Raw genomic sequence first — 8,169 nt, 5'->3', positions numbered from 1 at the left:
TGTGCAGTCGGCCCAGATTTTGGGCAGGTCGGCCAGATCTGGCCAAGTCGGCCAGTTTTCTGGCATGGGGCTATATATAGCAGCCTCCCAATCATTCTCAGCATTCGCTTCTGCAGGTTCAGAACACTCTCCGTCCTCTCCCACTCCGGCATTGGTGCTGCCATTGCTTTCAGTCTGTTCTGGTGCCCTCACTGACGCTCCGGGCTGCGTGGAGGGACTGATCAGTCCATTTCAGTGTATTCAACATTCATTTCAGTCAATGCAGATTTTCTTCCTTCATTCCCTACTTTCTCTCTCCCCTCCTCTGTGTTCGTGTTCTTGCTGCTGTCATCCCATCTTCAACTGCCAAGGCGGCCCATCTAGGTGGCCCTTCTTCCTGCGTTTTCTGCAGATGACTTCTCCCGAGGCTGCCACGTCAACCAGCGATCCCTCCTGTTTGCGTTTTCCATCAGGCAGTCCCTCCTTCAGCTGGGCGACACATCATCAGGCTGCGTTTTGCAGATCTGATGGTCGTTTCCACTCCTGGCGGCGCATCTCCTGCTGGCAACCCACTTTCAGGCTGCGTCTTGGTGCTGGCGGCTTCTTTTCTGGTGATCTTCATCAGTTATCTTTTCGTTTTGCAGATCCAGGTGTTTGTAGGCTATCACAGCCTGCGTCTTGGTGGTTGGTGACCATACTGCTGGTCATACTTCGGCTTCAGCACAGTTTTCTTAGGTGTTTGGTATTTTGCAGACTGGAAGATGTCTTACCAGTTTTCAGGCGTTGACGACTCAGAGGATGAGCTCCTTTCTCATCATTCCTCTGAGCGGAGGCGGGATTTTCAAGAGTTTCGATGTCGAGAGGAGCCTCCTCGCACTCGTCCCTCTTCAGTCCATGCATCTCAGAGGGTTCCATCTACCGTGAAGGTGTCTTCCGTGAAGACTGCTTCAGATGTGCGGATGCCTTCCTTGATTCCCTCTATTCAGGTGCCGATTCTCCCTTCCTTTCCAAAGGAAGATAAGTTGGATTGTCTATGCATGGCCTTACTCAGCTAGGTACCCGAGTCAGTTTTACACAGGATGCAGTCACAGTGGAGGATGCTTCTACAGGTGATGCTCTTTGGATGGGTACACAAGAGGGTGGGCTTTATACGCTCACAGCCTTGGCTGCGAGGACTTTCCATGAGCTTGGGCTGCTTTGGCATGCTTGGTATGGTCATTTGAACCTCGATTCTCTTCGGCGGGCTTCTCGGAGGAAGATGGTGGAGGGACTTCCAAATTTCCCTCCTCTTCACACTTTGTGCCCTAGCTTCTTGAGGGGCAAGCAGCATAGGTAGCCTCACCCTCAGGTTGCCTCTAGGAGGGCTACTTCTTCGCTTGAGTTGGTTCACACCGACCTTTGCGGACCTATGGGCACGGCCTCCCTTGGGAAGGCCAGGTATTTGATGCTGATTATGGACGACTTAAGTCGTTATGTGTGGCCTTATTTCTTGGAGTACAAGAGCCAGGCGTACTCCCGTTTCTGCGAGTGGCAGGTGTTTGTGGAGACCCAAACAACTTCCAAAGTTCGTGGCGTTCGAGCTGATCACGGTGGCGAGTTTACTTCTCACCTTTTCTCTCAGTTTTACAGGGATCATGGTATTCGGGTGGAGTATTCCCATCCGAACACACCATCCGAGAATGGCGTGGTGGAGCATGCGAATCGGACCATGGTGGAGATGGCCCGATCTATGCTGGAGCATAGGAGTCTTCCTCATTTCCTTTGGGGTGAGGCGATGGCTACAGCGGTGCATATTCGCAACCACTCTCCGACTTCGGCTTTACAGGACATGACTCCTTATGAGGCTTTCTTTGGGAAGAAGCCTTCTGTGTCCCACTTTCGCATCTTTGGGTGCGATGCTTTTGTCCATGTCGACAAGAAGAAGAGGAAGACGAAGTTCGACTCTAAGTCGCGAAAGCTTATCTTCGTGGGTTATAGCACGACCACGAAGGGATATCGGCTCTACGACCCGACGACACAGAAGGTTGAGGTGAGCAGGGATGTGATCTTTGATGAGGCTTCGGCCTCTGAGGATCTGATTGATGGTTCTATTACAGGTGCTTCTTCGACATCACCGAGACCCCCCCCCCCAACCTTCTCTTCCTTCCAGGATACCCCTTAGCACCCCACCCATTCCTCCTCCTACGGCTTCCCTTTTCCCTTTGGCGGATATGACTCCTTCTTCTACGGGATCTTCCACCCCTTCAGCCTCCCCTCAGGAGTCTTCTCGGGATACACAGCCTTCTTCAGGTGCGGAGGATCTATCTTCATTTGGTGAGGGGGAGTCCCTCTCCGATATGGGTGCTTTGCAGGTTCCGGAGACTACTCAGTCTCCCTCGCAGCAACAGGAGTCTCTTAGGATTCCCTTATGGTATCACCGGCTCATACAGGATTCAGGTGTTACTCACTTTCCTGCTTCTTCTACAGGCCCACGTCGATCAGCCCGATTACAGGCCCAGCGGGATAGCTCACTGTGTGTGAACTATGCTCTTATGTCTCAGGTTCTTCAGGATTCCGAGCCTTCCACTGTGGAGGAGGCTCTTGCACAGGATATTTGGAGACAGGCTATGCAAGCCGAGCTCGATTCCATCAAGCAAAACCATACTTGGGAGCTTGTACCGCGTCCCAAGAAACGGAAGGTGATAGGTGTGAAATGGATCTTTAAGACCAAGTATCTTGCAGATGGCTCCTTGGACAAGCATAGGGCTAGACTTGTTGCCAAGGGTTTTGCACAGCACGCAGGTTTGGACTACTTCGAGACTTTTGCTCCTACAGCTCGGATGTCCACCATTCGAGTTATTTTGGCTCTTGCAGCTCACCACCGTTGGCCTGTTTATCAGATGGACGTCAAGTCAGCCTTTCTGAATGGCGTCCTTGAGGAGGAGATTTATGTTTCACAGTCTCGTGGTTTTCTTGTGCAGGGGAAGGAGGATCATGTCTACAGGCTGCGGAAGGCTCTTTATGGCCTGAAGCAGGTTCCTCATGCTTGGTACCAGAGGATTGACCGTTTCTTTCTACAGAGTGGCTTTCAACGTTCCGCTTATGATCCCAATGCCAAGGGTTTTGCACAGCGCGCAGGTTTGGACTACTTCGAGACTTTTGCTCATATAGCTCGGATGTCCACCATTCGAGTTATTTTGGCTCTTGCAGCTCACCACCGTTGGCCTGTTTATCAGATGGACGTCAAGTCAACCTTTCTGAATGGCGTCCTTGAGGAGGAGATTTATGTTTCACAGCCTCCTGGTTTTCTTGTGCAGGGGAAGGAGGATCATGTCTACAGGCTGCGGAAGGCTCTTTATGGCCTGAAGCAGGCTCCTCGTGCTTGGTACCAGAGGATTGACCGTTTCTTTCTACAGAGTGGCTTTCAGCGTTCCGCTTATGATCCCAACCTCTACTTACGGGTTGTGGATTCTCTTTCTGTGTTCCTTATTTTGTATGTCGATGATCTCTTTCTAACTTTTAGGACAAAGATCAACCAACATAGAAAATCTCGAGTGGCATCCTCAAGTTTTGACTAAAATGGATATTAACAAGAACCTACATAGTTTCTTGTTGATTTTAGAACTTTAAGGGATGTTATTAAAAGACAACCCATATCCTACAAAAAATCTACCAAATGCTTGCTTCAAATGCCAAGACTAGCAACGTTATTAAACACTACCCTAACATCAAGAGGAAAGAAGCATCACCCCAACATCAAATAGGATAGTTTGACAATGGCTTGCAAATTGTAAATAAGAAGGGCAATATTATGCAAACAAACATAAAATCCACAAAAGAACAAAAGAAATAATAGTAATATAGACATGTCACCTCATCATGGAGCTCCTGAATGAATTTGGATGCTATGTAGATAAAGAAGAGCCCAATAATGGCCTCTATAATGTTAGCTCCTCAAAATCTAAGGATTCAAGAAGATGAGGTTATGGTTGAAAATACCCAATTCACTAATGATAATCATAGCACTGGATACAATGACCTTGACATTAATAAACAATTGCATAACTCAACGATGCTAAAGAATAAGAGCTCCTCAAGGCTTCTCAAAACCCCAATGGACTAAGAGAGAGATTCTTCTCCTACAACAACAAGGAGATGCTCAAAATTTGGAAATATCTTTGAAGTAACCAACAAAACCACCACTTTTGATGCATGTAGACATTTGACTACAAAACTTGTCCTTCCAAGAATCAACTCAGTTTTGCATTTTAAATTTCATCCACTACAAAAAAAACAATGTTGAAGAAAAGGACAATAACAATTCTTAAAACTCTCACCTAAGCATTTGTGGTTACTTCCTTTGTGTCATGATCCGAGCATTTCATATTTGATCATCTTAAGGTAGCATCCCACAAACATCTTGCAAGATGGAAACCAAAATTGACCGATAATTAGTACATGTGCTTAAACATTACTTCTAATCCAACAGTTTATCAAAGGCTTAGAAGGCAACTATAGATCCACAAGAAGATAATGGGAACCAATCATTAGTAAAACCAAAGCTATCAAGGAAAGAGCAAGTATGTGTCTAGCCTAATTAAGAAACACATACACATTTCTACCTTCCCCATAGCCTATTTCTGGTCAAGCAAGAAACTAATTGTAAATATTTGGGCCTCTTATCTTGCTCCTCTTGCTCTCATGTGGCTTTCAAATACTAGTACCTTAAGAGCAAGAGAAATTTCTACAAAGTGCATCAACAAAAATTTCATTGCCCCAAGCCCATGATCTTAAATACAATTGAATAAGGTAGCTACTCATAGTGGCATACATGGTACCTCGACAATATGCTATTCCTATTGTAGTCTAAGTAAGAGAAGGAGCATACCTGAACCTGCAAATCAACTCCACTATGCTTGTACTCCACATACAAGTTTCTAGAGAACTTCTAAATGCACCTGCATAATCAGACATTAGATGATATGCGAAGACAATGCATCTTATGGGCATCCCCTTTTCCATACCTACCTGCTCATCACCAACTTGCTCTTGATGCACACAAAGACAGTATACTGCATAGAGAGGATGTGATGCCAGTATTGACGCAATTCCAGACCCGATGTTCACAATGGCACCGCACTTGCGATTGAGCAGGCCTGGAAGCACAGTCAGCACGTATGAGGTCGTAGTCAGATTTGCATCGATCGCAACCTACACTAATCTGTACTTTGTCCTCAGGTGGATTTGCATCGATCGCATCCAAAAAATCCAGCACTACAAACTGCACCTACACTAATCTGTACTTCGTCTTCAGGTGTGAGACGCTAGGGTTTCGAGGTTCTCCTACGAGTGACCAATGAGAAAAATGTTGAGGCGGCGGCGAGCTGGAAGCAGAAGCCACAGTCAATGCGATCCATGTAGCCTCACGATGATGACGGCCCAGGAGCCATAGCGGGAGAGATGACGTTGTTAATGGAGTTGCTTGCTTGTTTAAACTGTCTGATAGCTTGCTCGACTAGTGAAATGCTTTAATGCTGTGTATTGTTGTCCTTCTTCTTGCAGGCAATGTGGCCACCGTATCATGGATGTCAAGATTGTGGGAGAGAAGGAAGGAGTCTCGCTTGAAGCTTTCTTGCTTGCACAATGGGGGAAGACACACAAGGGTGGAGGCTGAAAACAGTTTTCCTCTTCTTAGTTGTGTAAGCCAAAAAGAACTCTCATACAAAGAAATAGAAGAACCCTATATATGGGTCTCAAACCAAACTCAACTAACTAAGGTGGCATACTAACTGAGCCACGAACTAGAGTGGATAAGGATAGCTATCATGTAGCTATTATTCATGGGCAGTGTACCAACCGCATCTACAACTGACAAGTCGGTGACATAAATACACAACGGTCACCCTGGCGTATCACGAGTGGAGCTCGATATCTCAACACTCCCCCTCGAGCTCAATCCCAATTCTTGCACACCAAGCAGGTCTCTGAACTTGTGCAGCTTCTCTGCGCCCAATGCCTTCGTAAATATGTCAGCTACCTGATCCTCTGTGCTGACATAAACTAGATCAATAAGACCTAGTAAAACCCTCTCCCGCACATAGTGATAATGCACCTCAATGTGCTTTGTTCTAGCATGATAGACTGGGTTATTTGCCAAGTGTATACTACTCATGTTGTCACAATAAATGACAACTGGCCCATCTGTAGGCTGATGCATATCATAAAGTAGCTTATGCAACCAAGCTACCTCACATGCAGCCATTGCTGCACCCCTGTACTCAGCCTCTGTGCTCGACAAGGCAACTGTAGGCTGTTTCTTGCTACTCCAAGTGACTGCAGCACTCCCAAAAGAGAACACATATCCACTGGTAGATCTTCTATCAGAAATACTACCAGCCCAATCAGCATCAGTGTATCCATGCAGCTATATCTGAACCCCAGTCTCATAAAATAGTCCATACTGCAATGTGGACTTCACATACCTGAGTATGCGTCTAGCCGCATCCAAATGTGGTTTCCTTGGAGCCTGCATAAACTGACTTACCAATCCAATAGCATAGCTCAAATCTGGCCTGGTAATAGTCATATAAATCAAACTTCCTACTATGCGTCTGTACATAGTAGGGTCTTCTAGAAGCTCACCTGCATCTGCGCTCAGCTTCACATTCTGCTCCAAAGGAACTGAAATAGGCTTACAGCCTGTCATCCCATATTTGGACAGCATGTCCAATCCATACTGCCTCTGCAAGAGCTGTATCCCACTTGGTGATCTAATCACCTCAATGCCCAAGAAATAACGCAGCTCTCCCAAATCCTTCATCTCAAACTTCTGCTTCAATAGCATTTTCACATGAAGGATATCTTCATCACTGTCACCTGTCATAATCAAATCATCAACATAAATGACAAGTAGCATAATACCTTTCTTTGTTTTTCTCACATAAAGTGAGAAATCTGCCTTGGAAATCTGAAAGCCAATAGTGACAAGATACTGTCCTATCTTGTCAGACCATGCTCTAGGTGCTTGCTTCAAGCCATACAAGGCTTTCTTCAACCTGCAAACAAACTCAGGATAAACAGCATGCACATAACCTGGTGGCTGCTCCATATAGACCTCTTCTTGCAAATCACCATGCAAGAAGGCATTCTTTACATCCATCTGATGTAAAGACCATCCCTTTGATGCAGCCATAGCAATGACTGCTCTTACGGTTGCCATCCTTGCAACCGGACTGAATGTTTCATCATAGTCAATGCCATATGTTTGTGCATACCCCTTGACTACTAATCTTGCCTTGTATCTGTTCACAGAACCATCAGCATTGTGCTTCACCTTATAAACCCACTTACAGCCAATTGCATTCTTACCTTTAGGCAAAGGTACCAATTCCCATGTAGCGTTTGCTTCCAAGGCATCCATTTCTTCATCCATGGCTTTCTCCCATTTTTCTTTTCCCATGGCTTGCTCAAAAGAAGTGGGTTCTGGTTCCTGTATCACCTTGACCATATATGCATAGTGAATGGCTGTAAATCCATCATATTTCAGCCTATCCACAGGATACCTAACTCTGGTAGACCTGCGCAAAGTGGGTTCACTCCCAGGTGCTCTCAAAACATCCCTGGTCTTCCTTACTCCAGGTGTAACAATAGAAGGAATACCCAACTCATCATCAATGCTCTGTTCTGAGCCACTGGATTCACCATCCACATAAGAGTGACCTGCATTCACATCAAACATGGGCTGATCAACCTTCTCTTTTCCTTTTCGTGATACCTGCATACCACTATCTGTATTACTTTGAGAAGATTCTCCTGATCTCAATCTGCCTGTCCATGGTGAAGAATGTGAACCACTGCTAGAGGACGCTCCAGGTCCACTAATATTTTGTGACTGCTGCTGTGAATTCTGTGCAGCATTACCATTTTGTGCATCTACATCATCAATCACATTTACTGGTTTATACCAGCTACTCATCTCATCAAAAACAACATCTCTGCTCACTGTAAACTTACAAGTAGAAGGGTTATAGCATGTATACCCTTTTTGCTGCAGAGAGTAACCAATAAAGATGCACTTCTCAGCTTTTGGATCCAACTTGGATCTCAACTCATCTGGCACATGTACATAGGCAATGCAACCAAAAATTTTCAAATGAGAAATATCTGGTTTCCTACCAGTATACCTCTCCTCTGGAGTCATTCCATGTATTG

The sequence above is a fragment of the Lygodium microphyllum genome, chromosome 28 (assembly GCF_053477565.2).
Source record: "Lygodium microphyllum isolate KBCC chromosome 28, Lygodium_microphyllum_v1.1.10, whole genome shotgun sequence".
Classification (NCBI taxonomy): domain Eukaryota; kingdom Viridiplantae; phylum Streptophyta; class Polypodiopsida; order Schizaeales; family Lygodiaceae; genus Lygodium; species Lygodium microphyllum.
Note: the sequence above shows the minus strand (reverse complement) of the source record.